The sequence below is a fragment of the Pseudonaja textilis genome, chromosome 7, assembly GCF_049901715.1.
Source record: "Pseudonaja textilis isolate UNSWEBS1 chromosome 7, rPseTex1.2, whole genome shotgun sequence".
Taxonomy (NCBI): domain Eukaryota; kingdom Metazoa; phylum Chordata; class Lepidosauria; order Squamata; family Elapidae; genus Pseudonaja; species Pseudonaja textilis.
In genome coordinates, this window is record NC_141996.1 from 38,292,873 (window position 1) to 38,317,370 (window position 24,498).

General features: G+C 39.1%; 2 protein-coding genes across 4 annotated transcripts in view; one reads left to right on the forward strand and one right to left on the reverse strand.

Moving 5' to 3' along the window:
* ADPRH (ADP-ribosylarginine hydrolase) overlaps positions 1–24,498 on the reverse strand; it is a 41,143-nt gene that overhangs the window by 9,912 nt on the left and 6,733 nt on the right. Inside the window, exon 1 of one of the 2 annotated variants that reach the window (XM_026700696.2) lies at positions 1,695–2,115. The exons of the other annotated variant lie outside the window; for it this stretch is intronic. The gene's annotated coding sequence lies outside the window, so the exon portion shown is untranslated. Of the gene's footprint in view, positions 1–1,694; positions 2,116–24,498 lie in introns of those variants that run through there. 2 annotated transcript variants of the gene reach the window in all.
* LOC113436336 (programmed cell death 1 ligand 1-like) overlaps positions 1,026–24,498 on the forward strand; it is a 53,965-nt gene continuing 30,492 nt past the window's right edge. Inside the window, exon 1 of one of the 2 annotated variants that reach the window (XM_087937484.1) lies at positions 1,026–1,215. The gene's annotated coding sequence lies outside the window, so the exon portion shown is untranslated. Of the gene's footprint in view, positions 1,216–7,693; positions 8,060–24,498 lie in introns of those variants that run through there. The other variant, XM_087937485.1, reaches the window with a different exon arrangement.

Consider the following 24,498-nt stretch of genomic DNA (forward strand, 5'->3'; position numbering starts at 1 on the left):
TAGTGAACTAAGTTCCTGGTTCATTTTATCCCAATGAAAAAGGATAGTTTTCCCATTTTTGTTTGTGTTGCACACATTTAGAAACCCGCCCCCCCCAAAATCAAAACAAAACAAATCCCAAAGTTAGAACCAGATATAAAAGTCAATAGCACCCTAATCAGTTTTGCTGTATATATGGGTGATTTTTAAAACATTGTGTATGTGTATGTGTGTTATGTTGAGAACATATTTGAAATCTTATCTGTTCTCAGTATGTATCTCAAATGTAATTTTATCAGTGCTTCCAAATCAAATCCATGATGAAATTCAGGTTGCAAAATAGTACTGTCGAAACGATTCTGTGCAATGCACAATATTGCAACATATCCTAAGATTGTCATGTTCATTGGGGGAAGGAAGATTGGTACATAACAATCCTGCAGAGTATTCTAGTGGTTTTCTCTTAAAAACAAAACAAAGTAGTCTTGCAGCAGAGGCAACCTCAACCCTGCCCTTTTATAAGTTTGTCCCGTGTACAAAGACAGGCTAATTCAGTAACCAAGTTAAGAAGAGGTGAAGCGGAAGCTACTAAAGCATCGGGTCTTCAAACTTGGCAAGTTTTGACTTGTGGATTTCTACTCTCAAAATGCCTGAGGTAACATGACTGGAGGAGGAATTCTGGGAATTGAAGTCCACAAGTCTTAAAGCTGTCAAGTTTGAAGACCCCTGTACTAAAGGAGCTAGTGCTCCGAAAAAAAAGGAACCCTCAATAAGTGAAGCTGTGAAGTTTATGAAAAGGCGTTGTTATTGGGAGGAGAGAGATCGAGTCAACTATAAAGATGCCGCCTAGTGTTTCTGTGATAGGTACCTCGAGGCTCGTTTAGCCTGCCACTAACTTAAGCAACAAGATAAGGGTCAGTACCCAGCTCTAGTCTAGAGGATTAAGCAATAGTTTCGGAGACCAGGTGCACAATTCTCCCGGTATCGTCGTTAAGTCCCTATTTTTATTGTGGCTTTCGTCAAGCCGAATAAAAAAAAAAACACAAATCTTTCGGTTTCTCCTGCTCGCCACTCCGGGTTCTTTGCTAGCAACGCCCCGGATACCTGAACCCCAATTCCGTCCTACGGAGCCGGCAGCAACCGCTGTCCCAAACGCCCTGCCTGGGCCGAGTCCTGCCTGAGGAGAATGGGGGTCCTGCCCACCGCCCCCTCCTTCGCGCATAAGCTCCTGAAGGGGTAAGTGGGGCGTCTCCGCTCTCCGCTGGTTTCACAAACCGCGGACTTGGTTTTATACCCCGATCTTCCGCTTTCTGTCAGCCTTAACCGTGGGTATTGTCTTTTGCTACAATCGCTAGGAGCAAACCCTTAAAAACTCCGGAGGGGGGGGGGGTATTTCCGAAAACATGTGACCTTTATTTAATAAAAATCCACATCACAGATTTGCTGCGGTACTAATAATCATCCTTGCTTATTAAGGACCAGCGTCCCTTAAGTAAGACGCTTACTTAGGCTATCACCCAATGTCTGTTTGCTTAGGAGCTAACAGGAGCGGGGGTAAGGTGTAAGGAGGAACTTATATACTATTACCCTAACCAGAAAAATACAGACATTCGGGAAAAGTAGTGAAGGGAACAAGGACACACACATCCGTTAATCTGGGTTACTACCAGGCCCTACCTTGGGTTATTTTAAATAGGTGACTCAGCCATACTTACAACTCTACGAATGACAGCGATTGAAACCCGAAAGAAAACGGGGGCGAGAAGCCGCGGTGGCGGCTTATCTAAAGCCGCGGGTGGCAGTAAGGCAAAGCTGCAGCCAGTTCTTGGGGAACCGACTTTGACGAAGAGCGCCGAAAAGAAGTGTATCCCGGTCAAACGATCGTCGCTTTGCTTCACGGGAAGTTTTGTTTGGATGTCGTTTGGGTGGCAGAAAGCGAAACCCAAGTTAAAGTTGCAGTCCTACAGCATATATATTTATATATATATTTATATTATATATATAAGACTGAGAAGTAGCCAAACGGATGGGCGTTGGTGGAAGCCTTCCGTTTTCCTCAGCTAATTTCCTCTGATCACCAAACGTGGAAACGAACACGTGGAATTTCCTCCTTCCTATCCTCCGTCCCTCCCTCCCCCTCTCTCTCCCTCCCTTCCTCTCTCTCCCTCCCTCCCTCCTTCCTTCCTGAAAAGGGTTTATTGAACACCTCATTCAGATAGACTTGATAGAAAGGAGGATGTTCCACAGGTTTGTTTCTGTGTTTGGTGATCAGAAAAGTCTGCTTAGCTGAGGAAAATGAAAGGTTTCCACCAATACCCAATAAAATTTATTGGCTGTCCATATATAATTTTTTTATTATTTTTTTTGCTGTCCATCTTACCATGAGCAGCTTAGTTACTGTACATTTAAGCTAAAACATGAAAGGTTAAAAACAAACATTAAAACCAAAGATACATAGGGAGAAGACAGAGTGTGGGGGCAGATGGGATCTGTTATTACTCAATCAACTACCTCTATTGTGCTCTTTCCCCATTGGAGTCCCAAGCTGATGGGGCAAAGACTTGTCTTTAGCCTCTCACAAAATGATAGGAGAGTTGGGCCCAGTGGTGGGATTCAATTTTTTTTACGACCGGTTCTGTGGGTGTGGCTTGGTGGGTGTGGCAGGAGAAGGACACGGTAAAATCTCCAGTCAGAGGTGGTATTTGCCGATTCTCCAAACTACTCCAAACGTCCGCTACGGATTCTCCAGAACTGGTCACAACCTGCTGAATACCACCTCTGGTTGAGGCCAACCTCACATGGGTGGGTGGGGAGAACAGGATGTTCCAGAGGGCAGGAGCAACAGTAGACCCTCCTGGGCCCTCCTCTAAGAAATCCCTAGATTTCCATGAAGGGAAGTACTAAAGGGAGCAACTTTCCATATTTTTAAGCTAAAACTTTACATTTATTTTTCTCCAACGGTATAAGATGTAACAAATAATTTTAAATCAAATGTAAACATTTAGATTAAAATTTCATTTTTAATTTAAAAACAACTGTACGCTGCCTCCACCTTCACAGAGAATGCTATAATTATTTTACAGTATAGATACTCATACAAATAAAAATGGAAGATAAAATAAAATTAAACCACAAAGAAGGTCACTTGACTTTAAAGGCCTGGTCTCTTTGACAGATAGATTGCATACTGACCACCCTCAAGTGCCAGATATACAAATCCTTCATAGCAGTTATGTCACAAGGGTGGGGCAGGCTTTTGCTACAGATTTCAATAGTTTACTGATGAAATCTTTCAGATTATCAGGGCCTAAACCAGTGGTTCCCAAAGTAGGAGGTACCACCCCCTGGGGGGGTGGGATGCCTTAGGGGGGCGCTAAGAGGCAAGGGGGGCAGCAGGGGGATGCTAAGAAGTGGTAGGAGGGTACTGGAGGTGGGTGCAGGGTGCAATTCAGGGGTGGGATTCTACCAGTTCTCTCTCTCTCTCTCTCTCTCTCTCCCTCTCTCAGGCTTACCCATTGACTGTTGCACCGGAGTGGTGCAAGGGGTTCCATGGGGTAAGCAACCCTTCCAAGCCAGCCAGTTTGCGCAGGCAGCCAGCCACCTTACTGCACAGGACTTGCGCCGCGTGATGCCCAAAGAGCTGCCAATAGTGGCGGGGGGAAAGATGCCCTGTCGGTGCAAAGTGGGTGGGTGAGCGGGAGTGCGTGGGCGCATGCACAGGAATGGACTGATGGGGGGGAGCAGCGCTGTTTCCCCCAAGCTGGGAAAATTGGGGAGAGGATGGCGGGGGGGACAGGCTTACACCCTCTCCCCAGTTGCAATATGGATTAAGGAGTCTCTTGCACCCATCCACCCACCCACTCACTCCGGGGTCTGGGACACCCCACCCCCCCCCCAGCAGCCTTCTGTAGCTTGGCAAGGGGCGCATGTGCATGGAGGCTGAATTGGGGCTAGGGGGCATAGGTGGGGGGGAAACAGCTTGCACCCTTTCCCCCCCACTCCGCTCAGACTTGCTTGGGCAGGTCTCTCCGATGCAGCAGGATCAATGGGATGGCACCTAGAACACAGCAGTGGTGGCACGTTTGAAAAGTAGAGCAAACCAGAGGTCAGTAATTTTTGCTGCAAAGAATCACAAAAGCTTCTGGGTTGTACACAAGAAAGGACACACATGTCAATGCAATTCAGCAACATAAAATAAAGAAATACAAATAAAACATCAACAAGAATCGGCAAAGCATCTCTGATTAGATTCTATTCACTACAAGAATCTAATCAGAGATGCTTTGCCGATTCTAGTCCAATGACCTGCTCCAGCAGGGTTAGGAGTGTGTGTGTGTGTGTGTGTGTGTGTGTGTGTGTGTGTGTGTGTGTGCGTGGCTGTCAAAACTCCAAAAAACAGGTCAAGTAGCTCTGGGGAGGCCAGTCATCTGGCCATGTCCACCCAGTCACATGACCACCAAACCATACCTACCCGGTCATGTGACCAGCAAGCCACGCCCACCCAGTCACATGACCAGCAAGCCACACGTACCTAGTCACATGACCAGCAAGCCGCACTCATCCAGTCATATGACCAGCAAGCCACACTTCAAATTAGGCCATGCCCACACAAATTTGAATCCCACCCCCAGGTGGGGGGCACCAAGGATGGGTTTGTAGCACCAAGGGGGCGGTGGACTGAAAAAGTTTGGGAACCACTGCCCTAAACCATTATGGATTTTAGGACAAATATTACCACAGTTTAAATTTGGCCTGCTAAACAACTAGTAACCATCTTTCAGTTCAGACACCATGTCATCTTGGTACTTTGCATAGGTTAGTACTGTATTGAAACAGTGGTGGGATTCAAATTTTTTTACTACTGGTTCTGTGGGCATGGTTTGGTGACCATGGCAGGGGAAGGATGTTGTAAAATCTCCAGTCAGAGGTAGTATTGGCCGTTTCTCTAAATTTCCACTACCGGGTCTCCAGAACTGGTCAGAGCCTGCTAAATACCACCTCTGATTGAAACCCACCTGCAACTTCTAGAGATTTCAAATGTTGTCCCTTTTAGAGGATTTTGCAAACACAGGATGTGATCAGGACATGTCTGATTGCTGTCAAACCTGACTGGATCAGCAAAGATCATAGCTGATGGAACTAACTGTGGAACTGTTCAACACCACTGAGAATATGCTGAATGTCATTCCCCAGGATTCCTGCTGGATTAGCTCTCATAATCTGTACACTTTAAATCTAAGTGTATGTATGAAAGAGTGTTTCTCCTCCCGGTCTCCTCCCCCTCCCCCTCCTCCTCCTCCTCCTCTTCTTCTTCTTTCATAGTGGCACGAGGGTGGGGAGGAGCAAAAAGAAACATTTCTCAGAGGAAACTTGAAGTTTCTGTTTTCCCTCCATTCTGCTTAACAGGGAATCCCCAAAGGATTTAGCTTTCAAAGAAGCTAAACACGCCCTGGCTTACTTATTGATATATCAAAGGGAATTTCTCTAGCCTCTTTCTCCAGCAAGATTTCAAAGTACCCAGTTACTCTGGGAAATAGCCCAAAACGCTTTGAAGAATCTAGAAGTTCTGGAAGTTGCTTCTAGTTTGGGTAGGAAACACTATACTTGGTAAGGATATCCTAACGCTAATCTTCTCTTTTTCTAATAATTTCCTAGGAAATTTGGAAGATTCTTCTGAAGGCTCTACTCTGGCCACCTTGGGATTCAATAGATTAAGGCTGTAGTTGTAGCTTGTTTAGCTTATGCCGAAAGCCAGTATTGGCCTTGTTTCATTAAAGGTATATTTGTTTTTCTGGTGACTTTATATGTTTATTATGTGTCAGATTTGAGGTTATTTTTTTGTCTTATAATGGAGGACCCATACAAAGAAAGAAACTGGTACATTAATAATACATACATATTTGAACAGACTTCAATCTATACATTCAGGTTTAAACAATACATTTTCAAAAATGTAAATTAATCACAGTTTGTAAAATTTTAAATTTTAAACATTTCCAGAAGAACAGCTGTGTTTTGTTTCATAAAATAATCTGTAGTCTTAAAACAAGTGTTGCTATTGTTACAAGTTTATGAGGATCATAGTTCATTTCATAATATTTGTGGAGCAATACCCTGGGACTAGAGTTGTATGAGAATAAATTTTCATGGAGATTTGTAGTGGAACAATAATTATACATAGTTGATATGAGTGAATAATCTTGATCGACTGCTTTAAGAAGGTTGTTTGGTATGTGGATCATAAAACATGTTTGCTTTAATATTCTCTATTGAATGAAGTGCTTGCTTGCTGATCCCATGATCAAGGAAGGAAAAGTTTACATCTGTGGTTGATCAACTGAATCAGAAAAAGGAGAGGCAGTTGGGAATGTGTGATTACAATTAGCAAATGGGAAATTATGAAAGTTTAGGCAAGACAAACTAAATGCACAGGTATAACATGTTTCTCCAAAAATAAGACCTATCCTGAAAATAAGCCCCAGCCAGATTTTTAAGCATGTACCTAATACAAGCCCTATCCCAAAAATAAGCCCTAGTGAAGATTGTCATCAGCCCAGGTGGGACTGTGCATGGTCAACACTGGAGGCAGCGAGGGCATGGGGGCCAATGGGGGCCAGTACCAGCCATAGCCTTTGCAGAGTAAGTAAGTTGATTACCCATCCCAGCAACTGGTGGAGGCAGAGGCAGGAGGGAGACAGGCAATCCGGATGTGCTGCAGGAAAGCTGAGAGTCAGTGGGCTGGAGCAGGTGGCTGGCTACGGGATGCTCATCTTCATCTGGCAGCATCAGCAGAAAACAGAGGCAGAGATACAGGAAGAGAAGGCAGACAAACCTGATGCTCCACATGGACCACAGGCAAGCCAAGAGACATGAAGACAAGCCTCTTGTGGCTGGCCGCCCACTCTAGCCCACCAACTTTCTGTTTTCCCATGGCCTGCACAGTGCATCCAGATTGCATGCTTCCACCCTGTACCTCAGCCGCCATCTGCTGCTTGGACAGGTACACAATCAGCAGGCTACAGCTGCTCGGGACACCATCAGCCCCCGTGTGCTTGCCACCTTTTGTCCACACACTGGGAATTGGGGCGCCCAGCAGGGCTGTTCATCCTGAAATTGTGTTTCCCTAGCACTTATTTTGGAGCAAACCTCCCAATAAGACCAGGTCTTATTTTGGGGAAAACATGGTAGTATAAGTGATACCTAGCTCAATAGTAGTAACTGTGTAAGGGACCTTAGAGTCTTAGTGGGCAATCACTTAAATATGATCCTGCAGTGTGCTGCAGCTGCCAAAAAAGCCATCACAGTTCTAGGCTGCATTAACAGAGGGATGGAATTAAGATCACATGAAGTGTTAATACCACTTTATAATGCCTTGGTAAGGCCGCACTTGGAATACTGCATCCAGTTTGGGTTGTCATGACATAAAAAAGTTGAGATTATAGAAATTATATAGAGAAGAGCAACAAAGATGATTAGGGCATTGGAAGCTAAAACATATATGCTGGAATTGGATAATTTAATGAAAAGAAGAACTATGTATGACATGATAGCACTGTTCTAATATCTCAGGGGGTTCCACAAAGAATACGGAATCGATCTATTCTCCAAAGCAGCCAAAGGCAGGACAAAATGGATGGAAACTAATCAAGGAGAGAAGCAACCTAGAATTAAGGAGGATTCCTGACAGTTAGGAATTAAGAATTAAGGAATTTCCTGACAGTTAGAATAATTAATCAGTGGAACAACTTTCCTCCAGAAGTTGTGAATGCTCCAACACTGGAAGTTTTTAAGAAGATATTAGACAAACATTGGTCTGAAATGGTATAGGGCCGTGATGGTGAACCTATGGCACACATGCCAGAAGTGGCCAACACCAGATGATGACATGGCTCCCCAAATCAACACAGACTGTGGAAACTTCACACTGGACTTCAAGCATCTTGCAGTGTGTGCCTCTCCATTCTTCCTCCAGACTCTGGGTCCTTGGTTTCCAAATGAGATGCAAAAATTGAGATGAGATGCAGAAAAGAGGACTTTGGACCATTGAGCAACAGACCAGTTCTCTTTTTCTTTAGCCCAGGTAAGATGCTTCTGATGTTGTTTTTTGTTCAGGAGTGGCTTGACAAGAGGAATATGACATTTGAAGCCCATGTCCAGGATCTGTCTGTGTGTGGTGGCTCTTGATGCACTGACTCCAGCCTCAGTCCACTCCTTGTGAAAGTCCCCAACACTTCTGAATGGCCTTTTCCTGACAATCCTCTCCAGGCTGTGGTCATCCCTGCTCCTTGTGCACCTTTTTCTTCCACACTTTTCACTTCCACGTAACTTTCTATTAAAGTGCTTTGATACAGCACTTTGGGAACATCCAACTTCTTTTGCAATTACCTTTTGAAGCTTTCCGTCCTTATGAAAGGTGTCAATGATGGTTTTCTGCACAACTGTCAGGTCAGTGGTCTTTCCCATGATTGTGATTCCTACTGAATCAGACTGAGGGACCATTTAAAGGCTCAGGAACCCTTTGCAGGTGTTATGGCTTAATGAGCTGATTAGAGTGGGATGCTTTGAGCCTAGAATATTGAACCTTTTCACAATATTCTAATTTTCTGAGATTGTGGATTTGGGGTTTTCATGAGCTGTAAGCCATAATCATCTCAATTATGACAAATCACGGCTTGAACTATCTTGCTTTGCAGGTAATGAGTCTATCTCATATATTAGGTTCACCTTTTAAGTTGCATTACTGAAATAAATGAACTTTTGCACGATATTCTAATTTTTTAAGTTTCACCTGTATAACTGGGGACAGAGGCCCAAAGGACTTATAGGAACAAAATTTGAAATTCTTTCTCAATAGACTCATTCCTGTTGCTGCTGCTGTAGTTTTAAACTGCTTTTTCAATAACTTGCCAACAATATAGTTTTTCTCTCAATGCATCTGCATTGTCATATAGTTATTTTCCTTGCAACTTATGGAAAAAATATTGAGTAGTGACATGAGTTAAAATACTGTAATTTCTCCCTTTCCAATTATTGTCACAACCTCCTTATCTAGGAAGGGCAGCCTACTTAATAACATGTACCTCTTTTGCTGTTTCCTTTTGAAATATTCTATGGTAGGAGAAAAAAAGGTCATCAGTATAAACTTTGAACCAGCAACTTCTTTATTTTTGGACATTTGTTCTATATTCTATATTTTTGAGAACTGAGAAACATTGGTACAGAGCATAAGAGGAACAGATACAGGTTAGACATTCTCAAAAACTACCAAAAAGAGAGAGTGACATGTTCAGCCCCTAATAAACCAGTGCTAAATGTCAGAGGCCAAGATTTAAATATTCTTTATGAGCCAAACTCCACTGTATGCAAAATACATTACGTGAAGTTCATCTTTGGTATGATGTTTAATAACTTGTGAATGAGATTTAACCGTTCATGCCTCATTTATGTCATTCAAGCCCTTGAAGCAGCTATTAATAGTAATAGTAGTGCAGACTTTGTAAATAGTTGAACAGTGTTGAGGGAATTATTTGTTTAACAAATATGGCTTGCAGGGAAAAACTGTTCTTGTGTCTAGTTGTTCTGGTGTGCAGTGCTCTATAGCAGTGGCTCCCAAAGTGGGCGGTACCGCCCCCAGGGGGGCGGTGCGATGCCTTAGGGAGCGCTGAGAGGCAAGGGGGCCGGCAGGGGGGTGCTAGGAGGCAGCAGGGGGGGCACTGGAGGTGAGTGACAGGACACAATTCAGGGGTGAGAAAAAAATCACGCCGCCGCCGCGTTCAAAGCAAGGCCCTGCAGGATCACCCCATTGACTTGCATGCTCTGGTGCAAGGAGCTCAATGGGGTGATCCTGGGGGCCTCGCCCCGAATGCAGCATTGGGAAAGGAGAGCAATCTACTCCAATGACCTGCTCCAGGAGGGTTGGGAGGGAGTATGTGTATATGTGTGTGCATGGCTGTCAAAACTCCAAAAACAGGTCAAGTAGTTCTGGGAAGGCCAGTCATAAATTAGAACACTTGCTAAGCAACTGGCCATTAAGTGAGGACCACTTGTATTTGGTTTGCCAGTCACCAAACCACACCCACCCAGTCATGTGACCAGCAAGCCACACCCACCCAGTCATGTGACCAGCAAACCACACTCTCAAATTAGGCCACGCCCACAGAAATTTGAATCCCAGCCTGGGTGGGGGGCATTGAGGATGAGTTTGTAGCACCAAGGGGGCAGTGGACTGAAAAAGTTTGGGAACCAGTGCTCTATAGCATCGTTTTGAGAGAAGGAGTTGAAATAGTTTATGTCCAGGATGTGAGGGGTCTGTAAATATTTTCATAGCCATCTTTTTGTCTGGTCTAGTATACAGGTCCTCAATGAAAGGCAGGTTGGTAGTAATTGTTTTTTCTGCAGTCCTAATTATACTCTGAAGTCTGTGTCTGTGTCTGTCCTGTTGGGTTGCAGAACCAAACCAGACAGTTTTAGAGGTGCAGATGATAGACTCAATAATTCCTCTGTAGAACTGTATCAGTTTGATACTTTCTGAGTTTGAGCTTTCTGAGTTGGCACAAAAAGGACCTTCTTTCTTGTGCTTTTTTGATGATATTTTTGATGTTAGGTGTTCATTTTAGGTCTTGTGATATGATAGAACCTAGAATTTTTGATAGTCTTTACTGTTAATACTGTGTTATCTAGTATTGTAAGAGATGGTAGTATGGGAGGGTTTCTTCTAAAGTCTACCACCATTTCTACAGTTTTGAGTGTGTTCAATTCCAGATTGTTCCAGTTACACCACGAGGTAAGTTGTACAACCTCCTGTCTGTATGCGGATTCATTGTTGTCTCGAATGAGGCCAATCACTGTTGTATTTGCAAACTTCAGTATTTTAACAGATGGATTGTTTGAGATGTAGCCATTTGTATATAGGGAGAAGAGAAGTGGAGAAAGCACACAGCCTTGGTGGGGAGTGGCTGTGCTAATTGTACAGGTATCAGATGTGATTCTGCCTATCTTCACCTACTGCTTCCTGTCTGTTAGGAAGTTTTTGATCCACTTACAAGTGTGTTCAGGTACTTCTAGATGGTTTAGTTTAGCTAGAAGAATGACTGGAATAATGATATTGAATGCTGAACTGAAGTTTACAAAGAGGACCCTTGTGTAGGTATTTGGAGATTCCAGGTGTTGTAAGATGTAGTGCAGAGCCATATTAACAGCATCATCTGTCAATCTATTTGCTCGGTATGCAAACTGCATGGGATCTAACAGCGGATCTATGATGGTTTTCAGGTGGGCCAGCACTAGCCTTTCAAAGGTTTTCATAACTACTGATGTTAGAGCAACTGGTCTGTATTCATTCAGTCCCTTGATCGAGGGCTTCTTTGGCACTGGGATGATAGTAGAGCATTTGAAGCAAGAAGGAACATAGCACATCTATAATGATTTATTGAAGATTGGGGTAAAGATGGGGGCCAATTTGTCAGCACAGACTTTTAAACAAGAAGGAGTTATCTTGTCTGGCCCTGGTGTTTTTCCTGGCTTTTGTCTGTGAAATAGATCTTGCACTTCTTTTTCTGTGATCACCAGAGGTTGTGAACCCAGTGGGTTGGGGTCAATTGAAGGAGGCTTGTCTGGTTATCAAGGTGCTGGTTATCACCATTAATGTCCTAAATGGCACAGGGGCAGATTATCTACAGGTAAAAGACTGCTTCTCCTTGAGAATAACTACATCCTGTCAGGGTGGGTATGTTCCATATTCCTTCCTTTAAATATTGCATCTGATGTGACCTAAGAGATGCACGTTTTCTATGGCTGTCCTGACCCTATGGAACAGTGTCTCCCCAATATTTGGAGGCCCTGCCCTATTAGCCTTCTAGAAGGGTATGAAGAGGGTGTGAAAACCATCAAGCATTAGGCTAGATAGAAATGACCCTAGCAAATGTAGTGGATGAGATATAAAGTCTATGGAGTTCAGTTGGTTATAGTTATTCTCATTTTTAATAAATTTCATTGTGAGGTGCCTAGAATTGTCACATATAAGATACACATTTTCTAAATGAATGAATCAACCTAAGGCCTGCAGGTTGGGATATTAGTTACTGTTGCGAAGCACCCAACCCAGCAGAGAAGACATCAAGCATAGAGTTAGCCTTGAGTCACTGTCCAACTGCAAAAGAGCTAGGACTGACTTTCCCTAAATGCCTTGGAGGTTTAATTGTTCCAAAGAGAATGCTGCCGGACTGGGGAAATGCCTGTATTGAAGGCAGAACATAATAAAGTAGTTAGCTGGAACTCTGCCTGTGGGGCTGAGTTTCAGCTAATATTGGCTCATCTTATATTGACTCATTGACAAGTCTTTGTCAATTATTTCGTCTAGATTTTGTCTGAGACGGTTTTTTTAACCCTTTGTTAATATTCATTTTATATTTTTTAAAAAGTGTTCGCTGCTGATCACCATATTAATGATTTAAATAGAAAAATAATATTTATAATCTAATAACCAACATCAAACACAGGAAAAGAACAACAATCCCAACAATATTGGTTACATAGAAAATATACCAATACAGAATTTCCTTATTAGCCAAACAAATAATCTATCACCAATATGATATAAATCATTTGCAAAACAAAACTGGCCACAAGATCATTTCATCCAAATTTTTGCAAAGTCCTGCCAACTAGTGAACCTCATTTCTCCAGAGTTTCTGCTCTGATGATTTGATCTCAATGAAGGGTAATGAAGGATCTGCATCCAGAAACCAAATTTGGAAAACTTCAGTGCTACATACCAATACCAATAGCAAAATACAGATATTCTCCCCCCCTCCCTCCCCCCCCCCCACTCTCTCACACACACAAAGATAACCTGTGATGGAATTCTCCTTAAAGCTTTAATCACCTGTCCCAGTTGCTTGTGGTCTTTCCAGAGCAGGATTAGACAACTTGTGAGCAGCTATGAGCAGAAATTCTCCACATACCTGTAATTTATTTTACTATCCCTTTCATATATTGTAGAAAGATTATTTTTTCTTGAAGTTAACTGTTCCAGAAAACATTGCAGTCTGGACTAAGTGTTGCTTGTTATTTGTGTCCTTATTCAGCACCCACCTTTCCATCAATATGGGGTAGATCATAACCGGTCTGTGGTGAAGAACTAAATTAATGGTTGCAGAATATTTTGATCTTTTGCACTTTCTCTGTCTCACCTATACACAACACACACCCTCACATAGGTAATGGTCAATTCTAATATCTTCCTACCACCCTGTTTTCTTCTGCCATTGACGGCAAAAGCTATCTTCCCTGCAGAGACTTTGGTAGAGAGGCTTTAATTTCATCCCCACCCCATCTGATCAAGGTCACTATTTACCTGCAGAGCTTTCTGGGGAAGCAGGAAAGGCTTTGATTCCTTAGTTCTCAATGGGAATAAACTTAACACCGCCCTCTCCAGATCTTGATTTCTCACAGCTAATAGTATAGTAATGGAAAAGAACAAATTTGATCCCTATCACTGAGTGACTTTTAGCTAATTGTTCCCTCTCTCTAGGGTTGTTGTTGTGGGAAAAGAGAAATAGGAATAGCTACAAAACAAATAGCTGCGATAAAAAAAATCTGTAAAAAGTGAATAGAATCTAAGCGTAATATATTAAAATGATTGATAGCTGTGACTCATCTGCATAGTTGTTCACTAGTGGGATAACTTTAAGCTTGTAAAAGTATTTTTTTTCACTGTTATATTCTGTAAAATAGTTTTTTTCAAACTTTCAGAATCTTTAAGATTCTCTGAAAAACTGATGTGGATCCAAGATAAACCAATCTTGACGATAATGAAGAAGAAATAATATTGCTTGAAAATGGCCAGGCATCCATCAACAATTACATCTGAGTCACTGAACATTGATATGTTTGATTAAACCTTAGCTACCGAAATAATTGTGAGAGTCAAGTTTTAATTTTTGTATGCTGGAAATGTTAATTTTGCATTTACAATAAGTAATTTACTTAAAATAAGTATCAGGGACAATAATTTGCTTTTTAATATACTATATAAATATATTTGCCCAAATAAACTATAATAAGCTTATTGTTATTTTTATCATTAGTGATTTCCCTCTTGATTAAAGATTCCAGAACATTTTTTACCAAGTTCCATAACCTGAAAAGTTTATGAACCCTTGTAAAGAATAATATTTAAATAACATTTTCTTTTCCCAGATGCCATTGCAGTGTTCCAGTTTTGCTTAATACATAAACCATTTTCAGCTATTCCAAATGAATGCTTATAAAGTAGATTTTTATTTTTTGTAGTCTTTATGTTTGTATATGTGTATGTGCATGTTCATGTGCAGTTCAAGATCTGAATGTCATCAGACAGGGTGAATTTCCATTATTTTCCCCAGCTCCACCTGAAAGCATGCAGATGTGACTATACAAATAGGTATCACTTTAGTGGGAAAGTAACAGTTTTCTGTGCATCTCAGCCTATAGTCATGCTGGTGACATGACTACAAAATTGTCTTTTTAAAAAAAAAAATTAATTGGTTTTTAAAACAAACATAAACAAATAAAACATAAAAACATCAGGCCATCTTCCATATATGTACATACAGTGTACCGGTTGGTTTACAAATTGTTTTGTGCTTCTATTTCGTAGTCTTCAATTGCAATTACATTGTATATGATCTCATATCTTCAATCCAATATTAAATACATTGGTATCATTATTAATCAATCATTTGACTATACTTTTATTCATGCATGCTTTGGAAAATAATCATATTTTACTTAATTCGTTTTGTGACAATTCAAATTATCATCCCAAATCTATCCTAAAAACATTTTGTAGATATAATAAGAAAAGAATACATCTTTATATATTTAGTATTTTCCAAAAGTCTACATATTTCGTTACTATATTTTATTGTCTAACCATTGATAGAATAGATCCCAAACTTTATAAAATTGTTTATCATCCTGTTCTCTAATTTCAAATGTCAATTGCTCATTTCAGCACATTCCAATATTTTCTTAATAATTTCTTCCTGTGATGGTATTTTCTTATTTTTCCAGTTTTTAACAAATACAATCCTAGCCGCTGTTAATACATTTACAATCAACTATTTCAAATCTTTACTATATATTTCAGGTAAAATTCCCAATAAAAATATCTCTGGTTTCAAGTCGATATGTTTTTTTGTCATTTTTTCCAACCACGTGTGTATTTTAGTCCAGTATTTTTTAGCATCTGCACAAATATGAGCCAGGTGTCTGATGACATTTCCAACATTTTTCGGATTTATTCTTGAACATTCTTGCTATTCTTGTCGGGGGGAAATGCCACCTGTAAAACATCTTATACAAATTTTCTTTATATGCTGTTGACATTGTCATTTTATAATTTTGAGACCACAATTTTTGCTATTTCTCTAGATCAATCCTATATCCAACATTCTTCCCCCAGCAATCATCATTTCTTTAACTTGTTCTTCTTTTAGTTTAATTTCTAATAAATATCCATACAATTTTTTAATCACCTTTTCATCAGTACCTGTCAAAATCTTATCTAAATCAGTCAGTTTATCATAGAAATCTTCTGTTTTAAAATCTTTATCATACCTTGAATGTATTTGCGCATATGAAAACCAATTCATCTTTATACCTTGTTCCTCTAGTTTTTGTATAGATTTAAGTTCACCCTTTTCATTCAATATTTCCCCATATCTAACTGTTTGTTCCTTTTTGTATATTATAGGATAAGAAAATGCTTCAATAGTCGATAACCAGATTGGAATTTTCAAATAACATTATCTTTTAATCTTCTCCCAGTTTAACCACAGAGACTCCCATATATAATGTCTTCTAAAGTACCCCTGTGTTTTAGTTCCTTTATACCATAAAAAAGCATGCCACCCCAACAACAGATCATGTCCTTCTAGTGTCAACAATCTAGGATTTCTTAATGTTATCCATTCCTTAACCCACATCAAATTTGTAGCTTGGTAATACAACTCCCAATTAGGCAAACCAAATCCTCCTCTTATTCTAGCATCTTGCAAAAGTTTTAACTTTATTCTCGCTTTCTTACCTTGCAATATAAATTTCAACACAATTTTATTTAAATCTTCAAAATAATCTTTTCCAAGCCTAATTGGAATTGTTTGAAACAAATATAAAATTCTGGGTAATATATTCATCTTGATTGTTGATATTCTTCCTATTAATGACAGTTGTAAATTTTCCCATTTCGCCAAATCTAGCGCTATCTGCTGTTTAAGTTTCGTATAATTATTTTCTTTTAGTGTACTGCATCTTGCTGTCAAGTATATCCCCAAGTACTTGATCTTATTCGTAACCTGAATTTTCAGTAAGTCTGCCAGTTCTTCCTTTTGTCTTGATAGCATATTCTTTGTCAAAATCTTTGTCTTATCTTTATTTATTTTCAAACCAGCCACCTTTCCAAATGTCTCTATCTTTTCTATCAATTTTGATGCTGTTTCTAGTGGGTCTTCTAGAATAAAAACCAGATCATCTGCAAATGCTTGCAACTTAAATTCTTCCTTTTTAATTTTCATCCCTTTTATATTCGTTTCATCTCTAATATTTCTATTTAGCACTTCCAAAGTTAACACAAACAACAGAGGTGGCAGTGGGCACCCTTGTCTTGTTCCTTTTCTTATATCAATAGAGTCTGTCAGTTCTCCTATCATTACATTTGCCGTTTGCTTATGATATATAGCTTCTATTACTTGAATAAATTTTCTAGCAAAGCCCATCTGTTCCAGCAGTAACAACATGAATCGCCAATTCACGTTATCAAATGCCTTCTGTGCATCTACAAATATCAAAGCCATTTGTTTTTCAGGATGTGCCTCGTAATATTCCAAAATGTCCAAGATTACTCTCATATTGTCTTTAATTTGTCTCTTTGGCAGAAATCCATTTTGATCAGGATGGATAAAATTATTTAAGTATTTTTTAAGTCTTTCTGCCAATATTGAAGCAAAAATTTTATAATCTGCGTTTAGTAGGGAAATAGGTCTATAGTTCTTGATTTGTAATGGATCGGCCTCCTCTTTTGGAACAAGTATAATATAAGCTTCTGACCATGATTTGGGTATCCTCTTCTTTAACATAACTTCATTCATAACTTCTAGCAATGGAAGATTCAATGATTCTTGTAATGTTTTGTAAAATTCTGCCGGAAGTCCACCTGGGCCTGGTGCCTTACCATTATTTTGCTTCTTGAGTGCTTCAGTTAACTCCATCATCCTTATATTGCTTTCTAACATTGTTTCAATCTCTTTAGGTATCTGGGGTAAATTAGCATTCTGTAAATACTGTTTAACTCTTTCCTCATCAATATTCCCTTGTGTGTATAGTTTCCCATAATAGTCTAGAATGATTTCCTTCTTCTCTTTACTACCATAGCAAACTTGGCCTTGGTCATCTATTAATTGCAATATTTTCCTTGATTCTTTCTCCTTTCTCAATTTATATGCTAACCATCTACCTGGTTTATCTGTATCTTCAAAGTAATTCTGTTTAGCACCTCTAATTTTCTGTGCTAATTCTTCTTTTTCTATTAGACCCATTTTATGTTTAATTATATCCATTTTTAACTTAATGTCCTTTTTCTGTGGCATTTTCTGTAGCTCTTTTTCAAGTCCTTTATACTCATCCTCTAATGCCTTAGAGGCTAATCTTTTCATATTATTTTTTTTTCCTTGTATAGTCTATTATCAAGCCTCTGGCATATGCCTTCATTGTATCCCATACATTCTGGATTGATGTATCTTCTTTTTTGTTTTCTCTAAAGAAAAAAGCCAGTTCTTTTTCCATCTACTGTGTGAAGTCTTTTTCCTTTAAAATAGTATTATTTAGCGTCCATTTAGATCTTCTTCTTTGTCCTTTCCATTTAATTGTCATTGGATTGTGATCTGCCCAAGTACTTGTTTCAATATTTATTTCTTGGATATTAGCTAACAATTCTGCTGACAATAATATCATATCTATTCTGGACCATGATAAGTGTCTATTTGAGTAGAAGGTGTATTGTTTAATTTTAGCATTTCTTTCTCTCCATGTATCTTTTAAGTTTATTTCATCTACCATATTAAAAAAGATTTAGGGAGAGTTTTTCTGTTTTTCTGTATTGTTTTCTGTGCTGTATAGTCCAGTTTGTTGCCTACAATTCCATTAAAATCTCCCATCATAACTATATTAGCGTAGTCCAGTTCAGTTATTTTGATATGTAATTTTTCATAAAATTCTTCTTGTTTATCATACGGGGCATAGATTGCAATCAGGAGTGTTTTCGTATTATTATCCATTATTTCCACCATTAGTATTCTTCCGTCGTCGTCAGTATAAATCAATTTCGCTGGAATAGTCTCTTTAATATATAAAACCACTCCTCTTTTCTTGCATTGTGTCAAGGAGGTAAATATTTTCCCTAGTTTTGGCTGTATCAACAATTGTTCATATTGCTTTTTAATATGTACTTCTTGTAGGCAGATTATATCAAATTTTAATTTCTCTAATTTATGGAAGGTTTTCCTTCTTTTAACGGCTGAATTAAGTCCATTTATATTAATTGTAATCAATTTTTTCTCTTCCATGGTTATATTTTGTAGTTAGGTTTGACAGCTCTCGTGGATCTTGGTTCACGTTGACCTTTGGCTTCCTCCTTTCCACCTACTGCACCTTCCTCTTTTTCAGTTGTCATTTGGCAGTCCTCTTGGAATTCAATTAGTGAAATTTCTTTTTCTGCCTCTTCCTCTTTCCCTCTGAAAAATTCCCTATAAAATGATTCAGCTTTCTCAATTGAATCAATTCTGTATCTCTGTTCTTGCCATGTGAACATTAAACCTTCTAGAATCAGCCATCTATAATTCACCTCTTTTTAAAGTAGCAATTTGGTCAAGAATCGGTATTCTCTTTTCATCTCTCTCACTTTTCTGGGTACTTGTTTCAAAACCACAATCTCCTTATCTTTATATTTCAATGTTTTCTCTCTTGCCACTTGCAATATTTGCGTTTTAATGACTTTCTTTGTAAATCTGATGTGGACTTCTCTTGTAGGCTATTTCTCATTGCGTATCTTGTGAAGACTCGATAAACCTCATCTATTCCATCCATTATCTTCTCTTCCGTTATTTCCAAAGCTTCAGCCAATATTTCTATCATTATCTCAGCTAGATTTTGTCCTTTTTCTTACTCTATGTTTTGGAATCTAAGATAACATTCTGATCTGTCCATCTCCCATCTCAGCATACCACTTTTATCTTGTTCAACCACAGTTAATCTGCTACCAATGTCTCCAATCTTCTTATCTCTTTATCTTCTTCAATTTTTAGTAGTCTCTCATCATTCTTCATCATCATTTGTTGGATGTTCTCCATTTTTTCATCAGTTTTCCCTGTTCTTTGTTTGATGTTCTCTATTTTCTTTTCATTATCCTCTGATCTTGTTTGAATGTTTTGAATTCCTTGCATAATCATCTGCAGGGTCACTTTTTCTTTTTCTTGTTCTTTCTCTTGCCTTTACGTTGTCTGTATTAAACCTTGTCCTTCAGATGGTGGAGAGGAGGAAGTAGAAGTTGAACAGCCGGTAGCTGTTAATTTCCTACACATTTCAAACAATTCAAAACCTTCAGGTTCTTCTAGACCTTAATCCGATTGTAAAGTAACCAATTGTGACTCCAAATAAAAATAGTAGGAAAAAAGAAGCCTAACAATAATAATAATAATAAAGAAAAAAGAATTTCTTCAGGTTCTTGTATACCTTAATCCAACCGATTAATTAGATAACAATGAAAATTCAAAAATGAAGGAAAAAAACATAAACATACACAAAGGAGAAAAAGTTGTAAAATCCTAAAAAAGATGGAAAAGTGAAGAATAAAAAGCTTTAAAAAAAGGAAAAATTCTTCAGGTTCTTCAACACATTAATCCAATTAAGAGGTCTCAAATATAAAAGACTGCATAAGAGAAAAATAAAAAAAAAGTCCAGGAAGATAAAAAGAAAGAAAAAAACAGTATTGGAGGTAGATGGAAAAACAAAAATACCAGAAAATCAAAAAGAGGGGGGAAAAGGCTGTTCCCTTAAAAAAGAAAAGGAAGGAAACCATTAATACTAAAACTTTTCTTTTAAAATAAAAAACAAACGTAAAAAATTAACTTCCAAGGACAAGTATAAAGAGAAAAAAAGCAAAGACAAGTTCCAAAGAACTAAAAGTCCAAATAGCTATTTCAAAAAGTAAACTGTTGGGGAGAGGTAACACAGCTTAGAAAAAATCAAGAAAACACACTGCACTTTGTTTAGTTATCCAAGGCTCTTGTTATAACACTCTTCTCCAGAAACTTATTACCTTTTCTTTTTCTATAACCTTCAGCACCAGACTCCAGCTGTTGATAGAAACCCAGAAGAGCACCTTCAATAATACTCTCCCATGCTCTTCCCTCTATCTTATCGAATAGCAATATCCTTGGGAAAAAAAGGCTCAGTTCTTTCTTTCTCAGCTTTGTCTGGTCACAAGAGAAATAGAATATTTCCAAGCCTCTAGTTGGCAGTGTTACAAAGTTTCTTTGCTTTCACTTTCCTCCTCCTTTTCCAAACAAAATGCAATAAGAATTAGTAAAAAAAAAGAAAAAGATATTAAAAAAAAGAAATAACTAGATGGGAGTCTCTAGCCTAAAATAGTTACAAAATCAAAAAGGAGAAAAAAAAATAGATGAAAAAGAAAAAACCAGTCCAGTTTCAAAATATAAGATCATGTATAGAAAATCCAGCAATGAGGAAAAAAAAAAAACATTACTTTGACATTCCTGTTTAAAATCGCCGCTTAATCACTTCTGTCAAAACTTTTACAGATTCTTTCTTTTCCTTAGGGTGTCTTTTCAAGTCTTAGAATAAAGAAAAAGTTCTCACCAAACCGGCACACACTCTCTCTCTCTGTTCTCTTCCATTTCGCAGCTGTCCCAACTTCAGAAGCTTTAATGGCTGCCTCTTTGCCGCTGGCAAGAAGAGCTTCAAAATTGTCTTTTGACAACGCTGGCTCCATTGGCCAAGAAACCGAGATGCACACCATCCCCTAGAATTGGACATAACTGGACAGGGGAAACTCTCTCTTTCTCTCCCTCTCCCTCTCCCTCTTCCTCTCCCCCCCCCCCACATATATACAAACATATAGTACTTGAAAGCAAAAAGAAAACCAGCTAGTCAGTTCCTAGCGGGCAATTACCACAAGTCAAATGGACAAGATAGCTGGCTTGTTGGGGAGTTTTGCCAGTGAGCAAGGAACAAGACATGCTTTTACGCCATCTGATTATGGGCAGTGATACCACTCTGCAAGGCTCCAGGGCTCACCTACCGCAAGCTCTTGGAAAGAAATCTATGTGGTCGCTAGGAGTTAAAAACAACCTGATGACCTATAACATTCTGTGGAGGCCAATATATGAAGATGCATGCTAATCCTCCCTATTTCTTTTTATATTTAGTTGCTTACTTGAAAACTTTATCTCCCTGCTTCCCTTTAGAAAAGTATATAGACAACTTCCTGTTAAAGAACTCCCCTGTGATGCAAATTAGGCTGAAAGATCATGACTGGTCAAAGCACCTGATTATTTCCTCTGGTATTAGGAGAGCCCCTTAACTTTGGTGCTGCATGGGAAAGGAAATCTAATCTCACACCCGCACATTGCTCCAAGGGTCTCTAATGGTTAGAATATTTTCAAGTTTATCAGAGTCAGTCTAATCCAAATCTGAGGTAAACCTTTGCCTGCTCTAGGGATCCACCTGAAAAAGCAAATGTGCTTTCAAAAGAGATCCTTTCTGTGTAAATTTTGGTAACAACAAAGGAAAGCATGGAGTTTTATTTATGTATATATGTATTTATTCAATTTATACGGCCATTCATCTGAAATTAATAGCTCTGGGTGGAATTATTATGGGAAAGCAAAGGGAGTAGGAAACAACAGCCCCCACTCCCCCCACACACATATGCACATATACACAATGCATTTACAGTAAGTTAGAGTAGTATCTTATTTTCCACTCTAGTGCAATAACCATACTTCCTTCCAGGATGTCATATTCTCCTGCTTAATATTCTGCAGTTCTGCACTTTTAATTCAAGTGTCTTCAGTAGTCATTTTGCAGATTTGCTCCTTTTTTTCTAAAAGTCTTTTTAATTCTGCAAAATATGAGGCAAAATATTCTTAATAGCCTGCTGAATAATTTTGTTTGTGTATATGTCTCAACCATTCAACCGTTTTCAACCGTTTTTCTTTAAAATATTTCTATCTTTCTGTAAAGCTTGGGATTATCCCGATATATTACTCTCTCATAGATAAATGTGTTGGAAGATTACAAGCCATCTAATTGTTTCCATTTATTTTTCAGATTTTTTTAAATTTAGTTTTCAGCAATTTTGCTATTGTTATGTTTTCCTGCATCTATTTCATTTCTGGTTGCTGGAATTGTGTTGATTTTATTTTATTCTTGTATGCTTGCATGATTATTTCATGGTTTTCCTCTAGAGTTCTTTGAGTTTATCATTATTACTGTTAATAATGTTCTTAAATGTGCCTGATGCTGAGAATCTTCCTCTTTTTCTGTACATGCTTCCCCTTTCAGGCTAAAATATGTGTTAGTTTCATGGAAAATAAATTTACTCTGAAAATAATTGATCAGATTTTAAAGAAGTTCTAATGGGCTTTAAGGTTAATATTTTTAAGTCATGTCTTATACATCCTCAATAATTTACTGACTCATCCCTATCACAAGGAATATTGAATAGTTGTTTGTCTTGTTCTTGTAAAATACTGAAAATATTCTGATCCATTTTATTTAGTATTCTCACAACGCATGGTAAATCTGGTTTCTAAAAAACCCCACCTTGTCTGTAGTTAAGATAAATACATGTCCTACTGCCCTGTCAATCTTTTTAAAAAAATCCAGACAATATATGAGTTTAGATAAAGGAATTGAAAAAAAGTTTAAATGAAAGACTCACCAGTCTCTCAGTTTTGGAAAACAGAAAATCTCAGAAAAAAATTTCTGAGCTTTATAGCTAACAGAAGAAAACCTGCTTGGACAAAATTTGTCCCCTTATTATTTAAACAGATAACTTTTCTGTCTCAAATATGCCTTTTCAAAAGGCAACTGGACTGTTTTGTTTTGTTTTTCCTTGAGGAAGAAGAAAACATTTCACTTCTGATCCAAGAAACTTTATTAGTTCTGATGATGGAATGGGAAGGGGGGACGGTACTTATCAATAAAAAAAAATCAGGAAAAAACAGTTCAGTTGCCTTTTGAAAAAGCACCTTTGAGACAACTAAGATCTGGTGAATCTCCACAGATAACTTTTCTGTTACTGAAGTAGATAAAAACACACACCGTCCTCAAATCATATTATAAGGTTACCTCTTCGCATCAAACAAGAAGATATTCTCTGCCATAAAAGCTTATGTGTTACTGAAATTCCTTTTCCTTTTAAAGAAAAGGTTAATTCCAAGTAATATCTAATACATGGCAAATACACTGCTCAAAAAAATAAAGGGAACACTTAAACAACACAATGTAACTCCAAGTCAATCACACTTCTGTGAAATCAAACTGTCCACTTAGGTAGCAACACTGACTGACAATCAATTTCACATGTGTTGTGCAAATGGAATAGACAACAGGTGGAAAGCCAGGGAAGGTAGCAAGACATCCCCAATAAAGGAGTGGTTCTGCAGATGGTGACCACAGACCACTTCTCAGTTCCTATGCTTTCTGGCTGATAGTTTGGTCACTTTTGAATGCTGGTGGTGCTGTCACTCTAGTGGTAGCATGAGACAGAGTCTACAACCCACACAAGTGGCTTAGGTAGTGCAGCTCATCCAGGATGGCACATCAATGCGAGCTCTGGCAAGAAGGTTTGCTGTGTCTGTCAGCGTAGTGTCCAAAGCATGGAGGTGCTACCAGGAGACAGGCCAGTACATCAGGAGACGTGGAGGAGGTCGTAGGAGGGCAACAACCCAGCATCAGGACCGCTACCTCCACTTTTGTGCAAGGAGGGACAGGAGGAACACTGCCAGAGTCCTGAAAAATGACCTCCAGCGGGCCACAAATGTGCATGTGGCTGCTCAAACAATCAGAAACAGACTCCATGAGGGTGGTATGAGGGCCTGACGTCCACAGGTGGGGGTTGAGCTCACAGCCCAACACTGTGCAGGACATTTAGCATTTGCCAGAGAACACCAAGATTGGCAAATTCACCACTGGTGCCCTGTGCTCTTCACAGATGAAAGCAGGTTCACACTGAGCACATGTGACAGATGTGACAAGGTCTGGAGATGCCATGGAGAACGTTCTGCTGCCTGCATCATCCTCCAGCATGACCGGTTTGGCAGTGGGTCAGTAATGGTGTGGGGTAGCATTTCTTTAGGAGGCCGCACAGCCCTCCATGCGCTCAGCAGAGGTAGCCTGACTGCCATTAGGTACCGAGATGAGATCCTCAGACCCCTTGTGAGATCATATGCTGGTGCG